The following is a 23,838-nucleotide window of genomic DNA, read 5'->3' as shown; positions in this document are numbered from 1 at the left end:
AAGACGAAGCTTGAGAATTTCAGTGATTTCCTGGACTTGGCCATCAGACGCGTATCTGTATGCAGTTAAAGTGTCAAACTTGTAGAGACATTCACTTATCTCAGCAGTAAAGTTTACATCTCTGGGTCCTCGTCCTATGAGATTGAGATGCGCCCAGGAAGGGTTTATGGACTCAGAGGTGTTTAGTGATTCTGATGCCTTTCCAGGACAACGAAGGTCCAACGAGGTCCTCGTGCTGCCCATCTTAGTGTGTGTTTGTGAGACTTGGACTCTGACCAATGACCTAAACTGGACTGGTTGTCTGTGGTACTAGGTCTGTTCAGAAGATTCTTGGGTACTGTTGGACTCATGTGGTGTCAAATGAAGGGTTCGTTAGGGAGATTCAGAAGAGAAGTATGACTTGCATTGTGAGGGAATGTCCGCTAAGACATTTTGACCACGTGACATGTTTTTATGGGTACGATCCATCTTGCAAGTGCCTCAGAGTTGAGGATCACAGTGGCTGGAGAAGGTTAAGGGGACACTGCTGTAGATTACATTTCCTGGTGGTGGGATGGTGTTATCAAAGCAGAGGTTAGTGGATTTATGTGGCCATAACGCAGACAAAAGATAAAACCTTCTCAAGAATTTTGACAGTTTGGGGTTTCCTGGGTTTCTGCAGTGGAGCTAGTGAACCTCAGATAGAATTCCCAGAGAAAAAGCCAGGACATCCGGCACTGATACCTGAATTTTGTAAGCCTGACTTTAATTGAGCCTTTCTTGGATTGCATGGTCAAAGTTTGTAAGATTGACTTTGTTTGAGGTTGTACTTCTGCATTGCACAGTAAATATGACTTTTGCCAAGTTGGAACCATCTGTTCCATTATTGCTGGAACAAACCCACTGAACCATATGTCTCAGTTTAGAGCTTCAAAGTCATTTGTCGAATCTATTTAGTATTATTTATTTTTTGCATTATTTGAAGAAGAAATGCTGTTCTAAAGGTGCGTTTACACATAACCCTGACGCATTACAAATGTCATTTTTATGTCATTCATGACACATTCCTGACATTCTTAATGTGACTTAACGCATCTGAATAGGTTTCTTAATAGTGCGTGTTGGTGCATGATATTCTTGATATTCGTGGAGCATGTTTTTGCCTGTCAAAAATCTTCCACGAATGTCACACACCACCCTCATATCATCTCACATCGTGGAGGTCGCAACTGAGCGTATTGATCCGTCTTGATGAGTATTGATCCTTAATAGAACGTGACAACATTCGTAGTGGTTCCTGTGATGGTTCTTGGAGCCCAAACTGTCACACGTTATTACGAAGTGACACGAAAACTGTCAAGTTTTGACACGACTTGTAACGCGGCGTCACATTTCACTGCGCGCCACGACGAATCAGTTTTCTGTCACGTGCGCACAATTAAACTCGGCTCCAAGTGTTGTTTCACAGTTCCTGCTGAAGCTCCTCAGGACACTCCTGCAGGTGTTCTACCTGCTGTTGTAACTGATGAGCGGGAGAACGAGTCTGAGCAACCAGAGGAGTGAGAGGAGACTCACGTGCAGCCAGACATCCTGCACCTCCTCCAGTCTGGTGGAGGAAGAAGCGTGCGCACAATTAAACCCTGCTGCACCCCATTCAGTTTGATTGCTGACACCAAGTCGGCTAAAAGTCTAATTTCAGTGCTCTTCAGCGTGCTCCTGCAGGTGTTCCACCTGCTGCATGTGCCTGATGTTTGGGAAAATGCGTGAGACGAGAGCCGCATGAAGCCACACGTCTGGCTCTGTCCGTCTCCTCCTCCGCCTCTCTGCGCCACTCCATGGCACAGAGCCCAACTATGCATGCAGTCACAAAGTTCTTGTGAAAAACTGGAGCGATCTGAATTCGGTTGGATGAATATGGGTGTGTGTGTGGAGACAATTCACCCTCGTTCACAACGTGACAGAACTTAACAATGGGCTGTTACGCGCAATAGTGCGCAACAACGCGAACACTATTCTTGACCGTGTGTAATGGTTCCTGATAATTCTCCAGCAACACGTGCCATTAATCGTAACGTGTGGTAACAGGTTGCAGCAGTTCCTGAGGACACCTCATCATCATCATCAATTTTATTTATATAGCGCCAAATCACAACAAACAGTTGCCCCAAGGCGCTTATATTGTAAGGCAAGGCCATACAATAATTACGTAAAAACCCCAAGGTCAAAACGACCCCCCGTGAGCAAGCACTTGGCGACAGTGGGAAGGAAAAACTCCCTTTTAACAGGAAGAAACCTCCAGCAGAACCAGGCTCAGGGAGGGGCAGTCCTCTGCTGGGACTGGTTGGGGCTGAGGAAGAGAACCAGGAAAAAGACATGCTGTGGAGGGGAGCAGAGATCAATCACTAATGATTAAATGCAGAGTGGTGCATACAGAGCAAAAAGAGAAAGAAACAGTGCATCATGGGAACCCCCCAACAGTCTAAGTCTATAGCAGCATAACTAAGGGATGGTTCAGGGTCACCTGATCCAGCCCTAACTATAAGCTTTAGCAAAAAGGAAAGTTTTAAGCCTAATCTTAAAAGTAGAGAGGGTGTCTGTCTCCCTGATCCGAATTGGGAGCTGGTTCCACAGGAGAGGAGCCTGAAAGCTGAAGCCTCTGCCTCCCATTCTACTCTTACAACCCTAGGAACTACAAGTAAGCCTGCAGTCTGAGAGCGAAGCGCTCTATTGGGGTGATATGGTACTATGAGGTCCCTAAGATAAGATGGAACCTGATTATTCAAAACCTTATAAGTAAGAAGAAGAATTTTAAATTCTATTCTAGAATTAACAGGAAGCCAATGAAGAGAGGCCAATATGGGTGAGATATGCTCTCTCCTTCTAGTCCCCGTTAGTACTCTAGCTGCAGCATTTTGAATTAACTGAAGGCTTTTCAGGGAACTTTAGGACAACCTGATAATAATGAATTACAATAGTCCAGCCTAGAGGAAATAAATGCATGAATTAGTTTTTCAGCATCACTCTGAGACAAGACCTTTCTAATTTTAGAGATATTGCGTAAATGCAAAAAAGCAGTCCTACATATTTGTTTAATATGCGCTTTAAATGACATATCCTGATCAAAAATGACTCCAAGATTTCTCACAGTATTACTAGAGGTCAGGGTAATGGTATCCAGAGTAAGGATCTGGTTAGACACCATGTTTCTAAGATTTGTGGGGCCAAGTACAATAACTTCAGTTTTATCTGAGTTTAAAAGCAGGAAATTAGAGGTCATCCATGTCTTTATGTCTGTAAGACAATCCTGCAGTTTAGCTAATTGGTGTGTGTCCTCTGGCTTCATGGATAGATAAAGCTGGGTATCATCTGCGTAACACTGAAAATTTAAGCAATGCCGTCTAATAATACTGCCTAAGGGAAGCATGTATAAAGTGAATAAAATTGGTCCTAGCACAGAACCTTGTGGAACTCCATAATTAACCTTAGTCTGTGAAGAAGATTCCCCATTACATGAACAAATTGTACTCTGTTAGATAAATATGATTCAAACCACCGCAGCGCAGTGCCTTTAATACCTATGGCATGCTCTAATCTCTGTAATAAAATTTTATGGTCACAGTATCAAAGCAGCACTGAGGTCTAACAGAACAAGCACAGAGATGAGTCCACTGTCTGAGGCCATAAGAAGATCATTTGTAACCTTCACTAATGCTGTTTCTGTACTGTGATGAATTCTGAAACCTGACTGAAACTCTTCAAATAGACCATTCCTCTGAAGATAATCAGTTAGCTGTTTTACAACTACCCTTTCAAGAATTTCTGAGAGAAAAGGAAGGTTGGAGATTGGTCTATAATTAGCTAACATAGCTGGGTCAAGTGATGGCTTTTTAAGTAATGGTTTAATTACTGCCACCTTAAAGCCTGTGGTACATAGCCAACTAATAAAGATAGATTGATCATATTTAAGATTGAAGCATTAATTAATGGTAAGGCTTCCTTGAGCAGCCTGGTAGGAATGGGGTCTAATAAACATGTTGATGGTTTGGAGGAAGTGACTATTGAAAATAACTCAGACAGAACAATCGGAGAGAAAGAGTCTAACCAAATACCAGCATTACTGAAAGCAGCCGAACATAAAGATATGTCTTTGGGATGGTTATGAATAATTTTTTCTCTAATAGTTAAAATTTTATTTGCAAAGAAAGTCATGAAGTCATTACTAGTTAAAGTTAAAGGAATACTCGGCTCAATAGAGCCCTGACTCTTTGTCAGCCTGGCTACAGTGCTGAAAAGAAACCTGGGGTTGTTCTTATTTTCTTCAATTAGTGATGAGTAGTAAGATGTCTTAGCTTTATGGAGGGCTTTTTTATAGAGCAACAGACTCTTTTTCCAGGCTAAGTGAAGATCTTCTAAATTAGTGAGACGCCATTTCCTCTCCAACTTACGGGTTATCTGCTTTAAGCTGCGAGTTTGTGAGTTATACCACGGAGTCAGGCACTTCTGATTTAAAGCTCTCTTTTTCAGAGGAGCTACAGCATCCAAAGTTGTCTTCAATGAGGATGTAAAACTATTGACGAGATACTCTATCTCACTTACAGAGTTTAGGTAGCTACTCTGCACTGTGTTGGTATATGGCATTAGAGAACATAAAGAAGGAATCATATCCTTAAACCTAGTTACAGCGCTTTCTGAAATACTTCTAGTGTAATGAAACTTATTCCCCACTGCTGGGTAGTCCATCAGAGTAAATGTAAATGTTATTAAGAAATGATCAGACAGAAGGGAGTTTTCAGGGAATACTGTTAAGTCTTCAATTTCCATACCATAAGTCAGAACAAGATCTAAGATATGATTAAAGTGGTGGGTGGACTCATTTACATTTTGAGCAAAGCCAATTGAGTCTAATAATAGATTAAATGCAGTGTTGAGGCTGTCATTCTCAGCATCTGTGTGGATGTTAAAATCGCCCACTATAATTATCTTATCTGAGCTAAGTCAGACAAAAGGTCTGAAAATTCACAGAGAAACTCACAGTAACGACCAGGAGGACGATAGATAACAACAAATAAAACTGGTTTTTGGGACTTCCAATTTGGATGGACAAGACTAAGAGTCAAGCTTTCAAATGAATTAAAGCTCTGTCTGGGTTTTTAATTAATTAATAAGCTGGAATGGAAGATTGCTGCTAACCCTCCGCCTCGGCCCGTGCTACGAGCATTCTGGCAGTTAGTGTGACTCAGGGGTGTTGACTCATTTAAACTAACATATTCATCCTGCTGTAACCAGGTTTCTGTAAGGAAGAATAAATCAATATGTTGATCAATTATTATATCATTTACTAACAGGGACTTAGAAGAGAGAGACCTAATGTTTAATAGACCACATTTAACTGTTTTAGTCTGTGGTGCAGTTGAAGGTGCTATATTATTTTTTCTTTTTGAGTTTTTATGCTTAAATAGATTTTTGCTGGTTATTGGTGGTCTGGGAGCAGGCACCGTCTCTACGGGGATGGGGTAATGAGGGGATGGCAGGGGGAGAGAAGCTGCAGAGAGGTGTGTAAGACTACAACTCTGCTTCCTGGTCCCAACCCTGGATAGTCACGGTTTGGAGGATTTAAGAAAATTGGCCAGATTTCTAGAAATGAGAGCTGCTCCATCCAAAGTGGGATGGATGCCGTCTCTCCTAACAAGACCAGGTTTTCCCCAGAAGCTTTGCCAATTATCTATGAAGCCCACCTCATTTTTTGGACACCACTCAGACAGACAGCAATTCAAGGAGAACATGGGGCTAAACATGTCACTCCCGGTCCGATTGGGGAGGGGCCCAGAGAAAACTACAGAGTCCGACATTGTTTTTGCAAAGTTACACACCGATTCAGTGTTAATTTTAGTGACCTCCGATTGGCGTAACCGGGTGTCATTACTGCCGACGTGAATTACAATCTTACCAAATTTACGCTTAGCCTTAGCCAGCAGTTTCAAATTTCCTTCAATGTCACCTGCTCTGGCCCCCGGAAGACAATTGACTATGGTTGCTGGTGTCACTAACTTCATATTTCTCAAAACAGAGTCGCCAATAACCAGAGTTTGATCCTCGGCGGGTGTGTCGCCGAGTGGGGAAAAACGGTTAGAAATGTGAACGGGTTGCGGGGTACACGGGGCTTCTGTTTAGGGCTACGCTTCCTCCTCACAGTCACCCAGTCGGCCTGCTTTCCCGGCTGCTCGGGATCTGCCAGAGGGAAACTAACGGTGGCTAAGCTACCTTGGTCTGCACCGACTACAGGGGCCTGGCTAGCTGTAGAATTTTCCACGGTGCGGAGCCGAGTCTCCAATTCGCCCAGCCTGGCCTCCAAAGCTACAAATAAGCTACACTTATTACAAGTACCATTACTGCTAAAGGAGGGCCGAGGAATAACTAAACTTTTCACACCCAGAGCAGAAAAGTGCGGGAGAGACAGGAGAAGCCGCCATGCTGAACCGGCTAAGAGCTAGTAGCTGTGCTAAGCTAGCGGAGTCCTAAAAACACACAAAGTGAATAATGTGTAAATAATTTAGAGGTGATTCAGTAGAGGGAGTGCTTTAGTTAAGGCACGTGAAGATTACACTGTGAAGCAAATCGTTATCTAGGTAACTAGATCAATCTAACTGCGCAGATTAAACAGCTAACAGATACAGCAAAACACCGCTGTGCTCCGGAACAGGAAGTGATACAATACCACAGTGAGAGCCAACCACCAGTAGAGGCAAGCAAGAGCCCAACAGTGTGTGACTGTTTGATCCACCTGACGCCTCTGCCCCGAATAATCATATTCGTGATCAGTGGCCAAGAATGTGTACTTCGTGGCATTCGTGACTTGTCGTTATGTGTAAACGCAGCGTAAGAGGAAAACAAAAATCATTAATGTCAACGTTGGGTCAATATCATGCCTGAAAATAGAAACCGTAATCAGTCTTATGGTTTTGGATGTATAACAGGATAAAATTCCATACAGTGTTTCATTGATTTGAGTCATTTCCCCTGTTGCTGATGGATGAATCTGTAATCACTTGATAACAGAGGTGTAATAGATGCTTCTATTTAATTTCTAACGGTATTGCTTCCCACCTGTGTGGGAATGCGGTGGGGGAGATGATGCTGGCTACTGTCATGCAGAGAGCCCTGTTGGAAAGTGCTTTCTCATTAGTGTCTGTATTGCTTTTCCTTAAGACACCATGCCAAGCTGGAGGTTAGATACAGCAGCCTTGTGAAAATCTGGCTTTAATCCAAAGCAAGTAACAGTTGCCAGGGAAACCCATTAGCAGGTATTAAGGCCGAGATGTTGAGGTTCAGCTCATTCCCACATGCAGTGTGTCAAAAAAAATGTATCAGCCCTCTTTCATGCACTTCAGATAACCAGAAACTGTGGTCTTAGTAGGCATCGGGACCCTTCAATTAACAACAAGGCTTCATGAATTCTCCCAACCCACATATAGGTACTTACGTACTGCTATAGGGGTGCACTATTTGTTTTTGATTGAATTGTCTGAGGCTGGCAGACCAACATATTTTGGGCTCCATCTCCTTTGTAACCTGTGATGTATTCAGATGATTGAAGACTGGATAAGGACAAACAAAGTAGTAATAAATGCATACCCTGAAACAGCCGTATCCCGCTGGTTTTGCTTCTCCAGGATTAGCAAACAGCAGCCATGTAGAATATCATTCTGCTGTCTGACGCTGCTCCGGTTTCACACATTGTCGTATGAGGTCTATTAGAAAAGTATCCGACCTTATTATTTTTTTCAAAAACCTTATGGATTTGAATCACGTGTGATTGCATCAGACAAGCTTGAACCCTCGTGCGCATGCGTGAGTTTTTCCACGCCTGTCGGTTGCGTCATTCGCCTGTGAGCAGGCTTTGAGTGAGGAGTGGTCCACCCCCTTGGCGGATTTTCATTGTCAGGAAATGGCGGAATGATTTGGGCTTTTTTTCCATCAGAATTTTTTCAGAAACTGTTAGAGACTGGCAGCTGGAAACCATTAGAAAAATGTATCTGGCTTTCGGTGAAAATGTTACGGGCTTGACATAGAATAAGGAGTGTTACTGTTGCTTTAAGGACGACCCCAGCGGCTGTGGGGCACGCCGCTTTGAAGCCGCCATCGACAGGCTGAACGACCATTTCATTTCTAAACGGATGGCTGGCTGGATCCGTGACCATCGTGTGCCATTTCTCTGGTTATCACAAGAGCTGGACATCAACCATTTTCCGGCAGATTTCACTTTTAACAAGAGATTTTGTCATGGAAAGCCGAGCGTAGGCTTCGCACGTCATGATGGATTCGCTACTGGAGCGAGACAAAACCACCTCCGTTTTGGTCTCACAGGACGGCTTTGAGATGGCGTTCAGACAGCTGTCGGTGGTTTTTCCATCGAGTGATTATCCGAGAAATTGTGGATGTGCCTGGACATGCCAGAACATATCCCGTGAGGCTTCATCACGGCGTTGCTTTGAGCCATGCAGCACCGCCGTCACGCGTGGAATTCCTCTGCACGTCTGTCTCAATGTGCCGAAAAAGTGCTGATGTCCACATCTTTTCACAATTCCTGTGCTAGTCACACGACGTCCCGGATAAAACACAGCGTCCAGTTTGGAAATGAATGGCACATTCCACTGTTACAGGAGTTTTTGTCATGGAAAGAGGAGCGGAGGCTTCGCGCGGTGCCGCATGGCGCAAGGCAATGCCGTAATGAAGCCTCACGGAACATGTTCTGGCATGTCCAGGCACATCCACAATTTATCAGATAATCACTTGATGGAAAAACCACTGACAGCTATCTGAACGCCATCTCAAAGCCGTCCTGTGAGACCAAAACAGAGGTGGTTTTGTCTCGCTCCAGTAGCGAATCCATGGTGACGCACGAAGCCTCTGCTCGGCTTTCCATGACAAAATCTCTTGTTAAAAGTGAAATCTGCCGGAAAATGGTTGATGTCCAGCTCTTGTGATAACCAGAGAAATGGCACACGATGGTCACGGATCCAGACAGCCATCCGTTTAGAAATGAAATGGTCGTTCAGCCTGTCGATGGCGGCTTCGGAGCGCGGCGCGCCCCACAGCCGCTGGGGGCTGTCCTTAAAGCAACAGTAACACTCCTTATTCTCTACCAAGCCCGTAACATTTTCACCGAAAGCCAGATAAATTTTTCTAATGGTTTCCAGCTGCCAGTCTCTAACAGTTTCTGAAAAAAGTCTGATGGAAAAAAAGCCCAAATCATTCCGCCATTTCCTGACAATGAAAATCTGCCGAGGGGGTGGACCACTTCTCACTCAAAGCCTGCTCACAGGCGAATGACGCAACCGACAGGCATGGAAAAACTCACGCATGCGCACGAGGGTTCAAGCTTGTCTGACGCAATCACACATGATTCAAATCCATATGGTTTTTGAAAAAAATAATAAGGTCGGATACTTTTCTAATAGACCTCGTATGTAAACAAAGTTGTTGTCTCCTTTGGATACTTCCAAGTTCTACAAGTTCCAGATGCGGGAAACCTCGCCAACATTAATGGCTGGTAGCTGTTACAAGTCTTATGTCCATATCATAGCTCATCCATTTAGATCGTAAACAGAACGGGCCATCGTTTTCGCTTGCCGTCACTTTCTCTCCGACTCTTCATGGACACTCTTCTCTAAAATCGGATAAACCTTTACGTCTTTCTCTGTGAGACTGACTGGCTCCTGGCGTAGTCTTACACTGCAGGGAATGCCCCTTACAGTGTGAAATTCTTTTCTGCTGTGGGACCATCACATTCCTGAAATTTTCATGCTCCTCCACGATGACAGACTTGGAGATAGCGGTGAAAACAACAGTAAATAAACACTGAAAGTAATTTCAAAATAAAGACATTAGCTAAGTGCTGCTAAGTGAACATCGTCACTGTATAGGGCACCACAGTCTGGCTTGAACCCTGTGTGATATAGTGGGATTTGACCACTTACGGGGACCTCTGCCCTGTTGTGCAGTATATACACAGTGTAAGTTCACACGGAAAAATGGTGTACTGTTTGTGTTTTCGGCTGCAGTCACCGAAGCAGTCACAAAAAGTATTTATTTTTCAGTTCCCAGTGGAGAAGAAAAGATGAGGCAGATGGGAGACGTCAAACAAACCGCAGCACATGCCCACTTTCCACTGCATCGTCACTTTTTCTTTGCATTTTCACTTTGTTGTGTGTAATTTACCCAAAAACCCATTGAAAATGGGTTTCCCCCCGGAAGTACAGGTAATACGTCATACGCGTCATATTTTACCCCTTTAGCGCCACCCTCAAACGAGACTGCGGTGCCCTATTAATGCTCCCTGAAGTGAGTTGGTCAGCAAAAAAAAAAAAAAAAAAAAACCTACGCAAACAATGTTGATGACCAGTACATAGTAGCAAGAATTGCTTGGAAACTAAAGGCCTGGTTTACATGTTCCTGCCTGAACAAGGCCAGACATGTCTCACTGCGCCAACGTTCCTATTTAAAATGATATATAAAATAGATGATATAAAATAATTGCAAATTATCATGTTAAACAATGCCAACATGTCCCAAAATAAGATGTTTGCTGGTCCTCATCTGTGTCTAACACAATCCACAATATCTGTGAATATATGCAATAGTTTAGTGTGTACTGTGTAATCATGATCGTCAGTTTTTTTTTTTAAATGCTTATCGCAAAGCGTTCTTTTTTTCCGACATCATGCAAGTTTTATAAGTCCGCGGACACTGATCTGTATAACAGATTCAAATCTGTGTCCTCGGATCCGAGGAAGTCGGCGGAGAAAAATCCCTCTCTCAAAGCATGGCTGTAGCAACGGTTGTTGTAAAGCGGGACTGGTTGGTTGCTATGGTGATGCTGTGCAGCTGCTCCAAGCTAAATGTAGCATGTGGACATCACATACCTTTTTAAAAGAAGAATTTTGCAGCATGTCTGTGTCACGGAGCGACATTGGAGAGAGGGAAGATGGTGAGAATCACAGTTTGAAAAAGTTTGATAAGGACAAAAATCCGTGGAATTGGCATTGAGCTGTATTTAAAGTTCGTCGTCATGAACACAGATAAATGGGAAAAGCTCCCTGCATCTTGTGCCCTCAAGAAACACAGTAAGAATTTTTTTAATCTGAAAAATAAACAAAAAAAAATTTTTAAATAAACATTGCACTGTTCAAACAGGATTTCAGACAAGATTAGGTGACTTTTTTAAATTAATGTAGACTTTCTTTCATTGGAAAAAATACATTGTGGCTTTGAATAGATTTACAGGAATTTGCACTAGGATATGTGACTTTTTTACTATAAGGTATGTTATTGATATTTTACAATGATTTTCAAAATATTCTACAAGCTTTACCTGTGGTTTTTGAAATGCTTTAAGTCTTTTCAGTCTTCATGAATTTCATGTAGTTTAATTGTTATGAGTTAATGTATAATTTGGTTTCCAATTAAGAGCAAAATCATTTCAGGTCCAACTTCCATGTCATATTCTGTTATTTCAACATTATCATTGACAGTTCAAATGAAAGGTTGAATCGAGAATCATTTAAATATGCACTTCCTTTGAGATTTTTTCTTCCAGGAGATGCTGAAAATGTATTATTAAATACAAAATTAATGTGGTTTCTTGGGCCCCACGGGCCCTAAACCCAGGCTCCTGGAGAGCTGCTCCCCTGAGACCCCCTGCGAATTTTCCTCAGATTTCACAATTTTCATTCACTATGCACTATGCACATTCACATGCACTAAAGTAGGTTAAGTAATGTTGCAAAAGTGACTATTTAAAAAAACAAAGAAATTATGGTAAATTAACATTACTTATTGATTTTCAGTTCAGTAGATTTATAGACAACAGTACAATTGAAGGTGATTAATGGTGTTTGTCAACAGAATCATGTTTTATTTTTGCAAATTGAACAAAACTGGATCTGGTTTGTTAGCTATTACAGTTTTACATTTATTACATTTATTTGTGAACTTTAAAATCAGTTTGGGGTTGTAATATACTCCATCAAATGATTTTAAGAGGTTAGGACCAGTGGACCCTAGGACCCTAGGTTTTGGTATAACTGGGTAGCGTAGTGGCGAAGTGATTCGTCTGCTTGTTTTCAGAGCAGAATTGGGTTCCTTGTGAAATGGGGAGAAGCTGGGAGGACTTATCTTACAGTTGGGATATAACTCCATTCTATGTGCATGAGTTTCAATGAGTGTTGCACATCTACACATTCCAATTTTTTTCAATTCTTTTAAGGACTTAAACTCCGTCATGTTTCATTGTGATTGTATGTAAATTTACTCCTCCATAAATCTTCTAAGATGCAGCAGGTTTAAAATACCAAAACAAAGCTAAACAAGTGTAAAACTAAATAAAGTAAATAAGAACAATTTAACTTGCAGTCCAAAACAAAATGATGTCAAGGAGTTAAACTCAAATCAAATGCCAGTGAATATAAATGGGTCTTCAACGGTGACTTAGACATTTCTAGGGTCTGCACAGTTCTAATATAAAGGTCAGCTATTCCAAAGATTAGGGTCAAACCACTACAAATACCCAATTAGCTTTATTTCTAGTGCCAGGATTTAGGGACAACCAAGAACATCAAGGTGGTAAGGTCTTGGTGTCTCCTGTTTTACTGTATGATAGTGAGATGGACGCCAGTGACCAAAGGCGACAACTAGATGTCTTTGGTACTAGGTCTCTTTTGAAGATCCTTGGGTACTGCTCAAATGGTTTTGTGTCAAATAAACAGTTACTTAGGGAAACTAAGATATGGAGTGTTACTTGCATTGTGATGAAACGTTAGCTACAACTGGGCAGCATATTTCTCTGGGCATGATCCAGCACTAAGGTGCCTCAGTGTTGGGGAATCCAGCAGCCGGAGAAAGCCAACGGAATGCCCAAGTTTGACCTGACTGCGGCAGGTAGATAGTTACTTTCAGGAGGTGGGGATGGACCAGTTGTCTGCTTGGGCAGTTGCCATCTAGGACCTAGTGTGGTTCCGTGGTGAGGTGGATGTAATGGTGCATCACACTTGTGCACGACTTAAGCTGACTTTAAAAGTGTGCATTCTTATGCAGTCAGTTTTTTTTACGTTTTATAATAGCAATTCATTTAGCTCAGTTTATTATCTTCTAACAGAGATGAAACGGCCAGTGTCCAAAGTCCTGTGAGTCCGAAAGCCAATAAGCTGACGAAAAACCATATTCAAGACCGTACAGGTATCAGGGTCTTCCAGAATAAAAAAACAAGAATTTTTAACAAGTTGCTGAGATATGGTTTTGCTTAAAGTCTTTCTCTTGTTAATAAGCGTCATGAAGTTAAATGTTCTTTGAATATTTTAAATCTAATACATACAAAGAAGAAGAATACTGTTTCTATGCATTTTACCAATGACATTTAAGTTACAGCCCAAAACTGATTTGGATGCGCCCACGGTGCACTGAATCTCCACAGTGTGCTGCACACTGCAGCCTGTGGTGAACTCGCAGCTCAGATTTGACTTCATCCATGTTGACATTCAACATACCACGCGTGGAAAGATGCAGCTCACGGGCTTTTAAAAAAAATAAATAAAAAATTCTTCCCATCACAAAGACATGAAGAGTCTTTGGTGTTCACTGAAGGACACAAAGACTTGAGAGAAATCAAAGTAGAAGACATCAAAAGAGGACAAAAAGATCAAAGTGCTTTGTGATGCGCATCACAGACTTCTACTGGAATCACAAACCGGCAGATATTTCAATTTTATATCTTTCATGTTGTGAGTAGAGATTACAGCCAAAGCAGCAAAAGCCATTTTTTTTTTTTTTTTTTCCTGCAGCACGATCAGATCTGGGAGCATCCATTGGTGTCACCCATCATCACATCAGCTGCACTATAGAACTACCCTGAATCCTGATCGGCAGCCACTCAGGCACCGGTTCATTGACACCTTGTGGAAATCACCGTGTGAAACATGGGTGTTTCCTGAAGCATGGGTGTTCCCTTAGGCTTCACCAGTTGTTGCAGTCCTCAACACTGTGGCACCTTTTATACTGGATCACGCTTTGGGAAACATGGCTCATGGCAGTAATGTTGTAACTGACTTTCCACGACAGTGCCTAATATGACTTTCCTTCAACAAAAACTCATTGGACACAAAGTCATTCCAGCAGTACCCAAGAATTTTCTGGAGAGACTATCAAGTTTCAGAGCCATAAGACGTGGATCTTCATTGCCACACAAAGCATGGCAATGTTAAATGCTTTTTCTGTCCAGTGACACTTGATTAGCTCTTCCCAGAAGCTTCTTGACAACATATAGGTCAGGAGCCATCTACATCAATATATTAATAAAGTGAAATTGCCGCCTTTTTTGTTGTCGTCATTGTCTCATGTTTCTCTTAATTACATAGTGATGTCAGGTTTGCAGTCTAAATCTGCAGAGCAGGTGGTTTTGTGACATATAGGAGTTGGACTACCATTATACAGGAAAAAAAAATTTGAATATAGAGAAAATGTTCAGTACAGGTATTGTCGGGTATTTCAGAAAGTTGAAAATTATATATATATTCTTGAGTCATTACATTGAAACTAAAATGTTTCAAACAGTGCATCACAGTGGCTTAGTGGTTAGCACTGTTGCCTCACAGTGAGAAGGTCATGGGATTGATTCCCACCTGTGGCCTTTCTGTGTGGAGTTTGCGTGGGTTCCCTCTGTGTGGGAACCCTCCCTCCTCCCACATCCAATGACATGCAAATTAGGTGAATTGGAAACTTTAAATTGTCCGTAGGTGTGCGTGTGTAACAGGAGCCAGCAGGAGTCGCTGTGCATATGTAGTAAGTAAACCTCACTCCCCAACAGCAAAAGTGATTCTCTGGCCACAAGGTTGGAGCCCTGGGTTTTAGCCTTCTGGTTTGAGAGTCTGCCTCCCATGTTGGGGATCGTGAGTTTGCATCCCGAGGGAAGCAAATAGGAGGAGCCAAAGAACACAACACAATGCAGATTACAGCCACTATACATGCGGGTGTGAATGTGTTTGTTTGTCTACATGTGGCCTTGTGACAGACTGGTGTCCTGTCCAGGGTGTACCCCACTTCACGTCCTGTGACTGCTGGAATAGGCTCCAGACCCCCATGACCCAATTTTGGATAAGCAGTTGAAGGTGTGTGTTTCAAGCATTTATTTTATTTTAATTTTGAAAATTACAGCTTACAGTTCAGCCTACAGCCTACAAAAAAATTGAAAATGCGTATCTCAAAATTTTCTAATATTTCATAACATCAATAAAAAAGCATTTACAATACAGAAATGTCAAACCTCTGAAAAGTATGTTTATTTATGCACTCAAACCTTGGCTGGAATGCTTTTTGAATGAATTGCTGAATCAGTGGGACGTGGGATGGAGTTAATCAGCATGGGGCACTGCTGAGGTGTTGGGTCTGGTGTCTCTTCCTCTTGACAATACCTAACAGAGAACATTTAGGGTATTATGTATGTGGCCAATCAGGTATAGTAAACCCATGGTCAACAAAGCAGCAACTAGCAATTTTGGCACTATGGGCAGGTGCCAAGTCCTGCTGGAAAAGGAAATCGGCATCTAAAGCTTGTCAACATATTAAAGCATGAAGTGTTCTAACATTTCCTGGTAGATGGTTGCATTGACTTTGGACTTGATCAAACACAGTGGACCAACACCAGCAGATGACATGGTGCCAAATCACCACGGAATGTGGAAACTTTACACTGGACTTCAAGCATATTGCATTCTGTGCCTCTCCACTCTTCCTCCAGACTCTGGGACCTTCATTTCCAAATTAAATTCAACATTTTATTTCATCTGCAAAAGAACACTGAGCAATGGTTTTGACAGTAAGAAAGCAACACTTGGAGCTCATTTCCTGGACATGTCTGTGCATGGTGGTTCTGATACACGGACCCCAGCCTCAGTCTACTCCTTGTGAAGACATCCCAAGTTGTTGAATTGGCTTTGTTTAACAGTGTTCTCAAGGCTGCAGTGATCCCTGTTGCTTGTGCATCTTTTCCTACCACACTTTTCCCTTCCAGTCAGCTTTCCATGAATATGCTTTGGTACAGCACTCTGAACAGTCAGTCCTTTCAGCAGTGACCTTCTGTGGTTTACCCTTCTTGTGGAGGGTATCAATAAGCGTTATCTGGACAACTTTCAAGTCATTAGTCTTCCACGATTGGGATTGTGCTTATTTGATAAGACCGAGAGATTCATGGTGTTTATACTGCAAAAATTGTGACTAGAAATGAAATAGAATATTTTGAGATGCTCATTTTCTATTTGTTTTTTTTGTTTGTTTGTTTGTTGGAGGGGGGAGTCAGGCTGTATCAAAATTAAAATAAAAATGCCTGAAACGTTTTAGTTTATATGGAATAAGCCAAGAATATATATACAATTTTCATTCTATGAATTATCTAAAAAAAGAACATTTCCACAATTTTCCTATTTTCTGACATGCACCTATGTTGCCTTGCCTTGGATTCAATTCCAGTTGTGTCCATTAGGCAACCTGTGTCTGTCCTTGGACAAGATTCTTCATATGCACTGTCCCAAATCAACCCACCTGTAAATGGGTACCAGTCTTGGCGGGGGAAGTAACCTGAGATGAACTTTTATCCCATGCGGGATGAATTTTCAAACTCTCCTTCCGAAGATGTCCAAAGATAAGCATCATTCTTATGTGAATCAGGATCTGTTTAGTGACTGATTTTGTTGTTACATCTCACAAAATCATCCAATTGATAATGGGACTAATTAAGCCTAAAAAATGCTTTTTATCGATGTTAAATGTTATCTTTCATGGACCACATCTGTGAGACAACTTTGGAATTGTTGGAAGGTACAGTTTATATACAGTTTTCTGCAGAGGGCATGTGCTTTGTCCATGTCTTGTTCTTTATCAGTTTAGCATGTTCCAATCCACTGTCTTCACTGTTTGTGTAGAGACAAAAATAAATATTCTTCCTTCCTTTCAAACCCCCAAGAAGAAGCAAATCTGAATCCAAAATGTCTGAACAGCCAAGCGCCACTGGAACTAGAAGCTGTAATGCAATTCATCACTTTGATATTGTGTCCCGTTGCATTACATCACCCGTCCTGTTTAAACTGCTTTTTCCTGGGTCAGGTCATACTGGCAACATGCCAAGGAAGCTAGCAGAGATATTTTTCTTCTCGGCCCAAACCTCCAGCTCCTCCTCGGGGTCCTAAAAGCGTTCACAAACCAGATGAGACATATATTCCCACCACCTCAGACTCTTTTCCCTGTTAGATATGGCCAGAATACCTCCAAAGGGAGGCGCACATATGGCATCCTTATCTGATGTTGGAACAACCTCGACTAGCATTTTATTTGCACGAAGCGGTTCAGTTTTGAGATTCTTACAATGCTTTGTTTTTTGTCTGTATCAATGATCTGATTGTTGTTATGGTCTTGATGCAAAGACTGATATCTAAAGCTCCTTGTAAATTGCAAACACTCCCTTCCGACTCATGTCCACCTTCACCACGACAGTCCGAAGAAATCCCAACCTTGACACTGATACCGCCCCAATTTGCATGTTGATCTCAGTGTCCAAGCATTAGCAAGACACCAAGATAATCCTTCACTTGGTGCAGTAACCTTCTGCAGTCATTATAGTCTCTCCTTAAAAAAATAAAATAAAAATGTCGCTGCTGCAGAGGACCAGCCTGATTGAGATTATCCTCAGGTCTGTCATATCACATGTGCATGACTGGCTGATGCTGCAGGCACTGTTAAAATGCACGATGGTGGCAAACCGACTGAAGAGAACATCCTTCAACTGGAAGGTCAGGGTTCAAATCCCATGACAGCAGGCATCTGCTCTGCTGAAGTGTCCTTGAGCCAACACCCTGAATACATTTGGGGCAGTCTGCCGCTGACCGTGCACTTTGATATGCTCATTGAGGCTGACCAACTATCCAATTCTTTAAGCTGGAGCATGGAGGGGTGATCATGCAGTGTCCCAAAATATATCTAATGCTTAGAATCCTTGTTTTTCTGAATTATTTAGCCAGTTACAAATATATTCATAATTAGATGTATTTAGCAGAATTGCACATCTGTGAATACAGTTAGTTTGCATGATGAATCCCCAGACAGCTAAAATTTGCAAATGTTCCATTTGTTCCACATGTGCTGAAATGTGTAATGATTTTATGAGCTGGTGTTTGTTCACCGCTTTTGTCATTATTGGCCTAATTCCTCAGCAGAGACGTTAAAAAAAATGGTGCAATGCATCATATCATAAACCACAAGGCAATAATAGTGATGATGCCAATGTCCTGCAGAGTGGAATATTGCCACTGTTGCAGCGGGACCTCAGATGTCCACAGTGCATGAGGGTTTAAAGGGTGACAGACCCTCAAACTGTGCACAGAGACGCAGTTTTAGACCAGCAGGCAGTGTTCAAAGTCCGTGTGCAACAGATGGCGTCGGCTGTTCTGGAAGACTGTTTGGAAGCATCCAGAGAATAGTGCACTGAGGCGGCGAACACAGTCTGAAGGTTGATAAGATGCACAAATAGTAACAGATGGTGATTTGATTTAAAAGCAATGCTGTGCAACTTTGAAACGAGTTTTAGTAACAGTGTACAATTTGTGAGGTGCAAATATAAAAAAAAATTATACAAATAATGTTTGAGTTCTATGGTAGAAATATTTAATGAGGTGAAAGATGGAATGTTGCATTGAAAGAATGTAAAAACATTATTTGTTTTATATAACAGCTAACATAGATCCTTGTCATTTGATATTATATTAATTTATAAACAGAAACTTTCTGTACTTCCTCAGTCCATCAGAAATTTGTCCAGGTTTTCATCCTAACAGCTCTTCATGCCCACCAAGTTGCCCACCCCTGGCATAGTGGATGTTTTTTGTATGTGTTAGAAGAATTAGCACCGCCAATTAGCTCGTTTGAATCTTTGCTCATCAGCAAAACAAACTCTGCCATGTTTAGCTAAACTCTGCCCCCCAATAGTGTATGCATGGGCGAGGTTTGTGCAATGGTACAAGATGTATGGAACCAAATTTGCACGGTAAATGCAACACAACAGAAATGGGATGAATAATCCATGTCACATGGCATACAAAGCACCAATCAAATGTCAAGGATCCACTCATCTGTTACTATATACAACGTAATACCCCTTAGCCGTATGAGCATTACAATAGGAAACAGAATGTGACATTTTGAACTCTTAAAATAGGCCAAGGTTAGCCAACTTTGGACATGTCCAAGGTCTGTGTCCCAAGAATGTTCCCTGTGAATTTGAAGACTGTGGCAGTAATAGAACTGGACTTATGGTGAGCACAGACAGACGGATGCAAAGCCTTTGCAATACCCGATGGCCATATTTTGGCCTTGATTAACAAAAGCTAGCACTTATGTTTTTTTTTGTTTTTTTTTTTAACTATGCTTTACAGTGTTTCCCTGGCCCACCAGGCTGATGAGAAACCCTGTCAGGCCAGAAAATAATTGAACTTATGTAAAAATAAGAGCAATCGGAGATTTCTGATGTCCGCCAATCCTGATCAGGAAAATTCCATGCTCTAATATCTACATATTAGTGGTGAAAATTTGGTGCGAATCCATGAAGTAGTTTTGACGTAATCCTTCACAGCGTATATAAAGTGAAATCTTGATCCAGAATCTGGATTCGGATCTGGATCACCTCCAAAATTTAATGGAGTCTTCCACGACCTAATATGTATCTGTGGTGAAAATTTGGTGAGAATCCGTGAAGTAGTTTTGACGTAATCCTGCTAACAGACAGACAGACAAATAAACGCCAATGATTTTATTTCGTCGTTGGTGGATGTAATAAGGCCAAATATCCCTTCATTTGGAAGTCAGTAATCATTTTTGGTGCAATCACTGCACATTAATCAACACACACAGTTTTACTACAGCATATTTTTCCTCTGTTTTTTTTTTACTTCCTACTGTCACGTGCACATTTACGTATCTGCATTGTCTGTCATGACCTTTGGCACTGTAATTGCCTGTTCCAATCAGTGTTGAGGACCCCGGTGGCTGAAAAGGCCAAGGTGATGCCCATGTTTCATCTGGCTACAGCCGACAGACGTTACTTTCTGGAGGCGCGTGCTGAACATCATCATATTGTCTGTTTGACTTTTAGATGTCTTTTCTATGACACAAACTGGTCCCACTGTCTTTGTCTGGCGGTCACGCTGCATAATCAGAACACAAAAATGAAATATTGTACACCGCTTGTGATTCTTGGCCTGCAGCTCTGGTCCTGTGAATAGATATCAAAACAGCATTTATCAAAGTGTTCTTAAGGGAAATGGAGCCACAAATCTGGGATTAGTGTTTCTGTTGGCCCAACAAACAGCTGTGGTGGCCACTTAAATTGCTTCATTTCAAAATGTTCCAGCGATTTTAAACACTGTGACAGACATGATGAATGGATTGAAATGAGAACAAATAGTGAAATTAAGCCTCTAGCGAGACTACCTGCAGTATACAGAGATAAATTATTATTTGTGGAACTGAAACGAGTACATTCAGTGTATACAAATGACGTGCTTTGTGAAAAAAGTGACAGGAATGGGTTTCCAACCCAAAGACATTAAATGGAGGAGAATTGGCTTGAGATGAGCAATATATTTTATGTGACAGTTTAATTGTAAATCACCGGCAGGAAGACGAGTGTTGGTTATGACCCTGTTAGTCTTTGTAGCTTTATTAACCCATAATATACATTTAGCTTTTATGTCTGATGATGACGTGTTTACTGTTTGTATGAATGTTTTATGTGTGACACAACACTGTGATGACGCAAAACAGAAGATCCAAGGTACTGTAACTTAATTAATCTAAACAATTCATTTTCCTACAGAAAAATCACATCTATATATTAAAAGCCAAGTGGCCTCTGTTTATGTGTGTGCATGAGTACGTGTGTATGGCTTCAATCATGGAGAAAATGGAAGAGCTAACATTTTCCGTTTGGTTTGCTTATGTATTTTGGACCAAGGGTGAACGCAGTGAAAACAGAAAATTGATAAGACTAATATTTTTGGAGAAATTTGGGATATTAGCTAACAACAGTGAACCATGGACATTGATAATTACATTCTAGACTCATACGCCATTCCAGCAGGGGGCGGTAAATCAGTTATATATTAAAAGCCAAGTGGCCTCTGTGTACGTGTATGTGTGCGTGTGTACATTCAGTCACAGAGAAACTGGAGAGAGCTGATATTTCCTGTTTGGTATGTTTATGTGTTTTGGGTCAAGGATGAATGCCGCCAAAATGGAACGCTGATTGGACTAATATTTTTGGAGAAATTAGGAATATTAGCTAGCAAAAGTGAACAATGGATGCTGTTTGTTGTGATTTGGCGCTATATAAAAAAAAATGATTGATTGATTGATTGATAGTTACATTCTGGACTCACGCCATTCCAGCAGGGGGCGGAAAATCATCTATATATTAAAAGTGAAGTGGCCGTCTGTGTATGTGTATGCATGTACCCTCAATCACGGACAAACTGGGACAGCTGATATTTGCCGTTTAGTATGTTTATGTACACAAAGAAAAAAGAGAATAGTTGAACCAACTTAAAAAAAAGCATTACAATTGGTCAAACCTGAATGAATTAAGTTGTTTGAACTTAAGGTTGTAAGTTAAATGTGATCTGACTTGCTAACTTAAGTTAGCTATTTTAGGTTAGTTCTTTTTTTAGTGTATTTTGGGTCAAAGATGAATGCCACGAATATGGAATGTTGATAGGACTAATATTTTTGGAGAAAATATGGATGTTAGCTAACAACAGTGAACAATGGATGTTGATAATTACTCACATAAAATTCCAAATCATTTTAGAAACGTTGCATAATTTATTACCACCCTTGAAAAATGTCAGCTGTTTATTTTATAAACAGTACCCAATCTAGTGCCCGTGGATCCCCACGGGCAACATGATAGTTGGAGTAATAATTTGCAATAGTTAAAAAGTAGTCCAGTTCCATGGAAAACCACAGCCCTGGCAGTGGTGGGCACAGTTCCGATAATCCGATAACAGATAATTATCGAAGATAATGTTTTCAATCAATCAATCAATCAATCAACATTTATTTATAAAGCGCTTTACAGCACCGACTGGTGTCCAAAGTGCTTAACATTAAAAAAACAAATTTACAAAATAAAACACATATAAAATAAAATTTTAAAACAACACATAAAAAAAACATAAAAATAACAGAACATGTCACCTCCCCACTAAGTGTTAAAAGCCAGTTTAAATAAATAAGTCTTTAACTTAGATTTAAAAGGTGCTAGGTCAGGAATAGTACGTAACTCAAGAGGTAGCTCATTCCACAGTCTGGGGCCAGCTACCGCGAAAGCATGATCACCCCAGCGTTTATATCTTGACCTTGGAACATCTAAGTAAAGCTGGCCAGACGCCCTTAACGTCCTACTGTAGGTGCGCAAAGTTAAAATTTCAGACAAGTAGGGAGGTGCAAGGCCATAAATAGCTTTAAAAACAAACATTAAAATTTTAAAATCATTTCTAAAACGAACTGGAAGCCAGTGGAGTGAGTATAGGATGGGCGCAATATGCTCACGTCTAGAAGTGTTTGTCAAAAGACGAGCAGCAGCATTCTGCACCAACTGGAGACGCGCAAGAGACGACTGATTAATGCCCACATAAAGTGCATTACAATAATCAAGTCTGGAGCTGATGAAAGCATGAATGGCCGTCTCAAGATCACGTCTACTGAGAAAGTGCTTTATTTTAGCCAAGAGGCGAAGTTGGAAAAAACTAGCTTTGACAACAGAATTTATCTGTTGATCGAACCTCAAACAGCTGTCAAATATCACTCCCAAATTGTTGACAGCTGGTTTTACATAGTTAGCCAAAGCACCAAAATTTGGTGTTACCACATTTGGTATGCCAGTGCGCTCAAACACCATGATCTCAGTTTTACCATCATTCAGGTAAAGGAAGTTTCGGGACAGCCACTGCTTTACATCACGAATACAATTAAATAATGATGACAAAGCATCACTCCCATTAGTCCTCACAGGCAGATAGATTTGCAGATCATCTGCATAACAATGAAAGGACAAATTGTGCTGGGTTATAATTGACCCCAATGGCAGAATGTACAAAGAAAATAGAATCGGCCCAAGGACAGATCCCTGCGGCACTCCACAGCACAGAGGAGCAGTTGATGAGGAAAGGTCCCCAATCATGACAGAAAAGCTCCTTTCAGCCAAATATGATCTAAACCACTCAAGTGCAATACCATGAATGCCAATAAAATGTTCCAACCGGGAAACAAGTACTGTGTGATCCACAGTATCAAAGGCTGCTGTGAGGTCCAACAGAACCAGCACAGCAGGATTCCCTGCATCCACCGACAGAGTAATATCATTATGAACTTTTAAAAGTGCTGACTCAGTGCTGTGTCGCGATCTAAACCCAGACTGGAATTTTTCAAGGATGAGATTGTCTTCTAAAAATGATTGTAACTGTAAAAAGACAACCTTTTCTAAAACCTTAGATAGAAATGGCAGATGAGAGACAGGTCTAAAATTGGATAAAACTGATGAGTCCAGGTGAGGTTTTTTAAGAAGAGGTCGAACCACAGCATGTTTAAAAGCAGCTGGAACAGACCCTGATCTAAGGCAAGCATTGATAAAAGTTAGGAGACCCGCCCCAACAGTATTAAAAGCCTCCTTCAGCACCTTAGCTGGAACAACATCAACATCTGCCACATTTTTTTTTTTCTGATTTATTATAGTGTTTCTTAAAGCCAGAAAGTTGCCATTTGAAATGA

The 23,838-nt window shown here is 41.2% G+C and overlaps 1 protein-coding gene and 1 long non-coding RNA gene across 13 annotated transcripts in view; both read left to right on the top strand.

Moving 5' to 3' along the window:
- The window catches only part of prom1a (prominin 1a), a 252,412-nt gene that overhangs the window by 40,138 nt on the left and 188,436 nt on the right, over positions 1-23,838 (top strand). The gene's annotated exons all lie outside the window — the stretch shown is intronic.
- On the top strand, positions 901-11,025 carry LOC117520739. Its single transcript, XR_004563748.1, has 3 exons — positions 901-914; positions 4,449-4,455; positions 10,916-11,025. It is a non-coding gene; the product is annotated as an uncharacterized LOC117520739 (long non-coding RNA).

Source organism: Thalassophryne amazonica, chromosome 11, assembly GCF_902500255.1.
Source record: "Thalassophryne amazonica chromosome 11, fThaAma1.1, whole genome shotgun sequence".
Classification (NCBI taxonomy): Eukaryota; Metazoa; Chordata; class Actinopteri; order Batrachoidiformes; family Batrachoididae; genus Thalassophryne; species Thalassophryne amazonica.
This window is presented reverse-complemented; position numbering and strand designations above follow the sequence as displayed.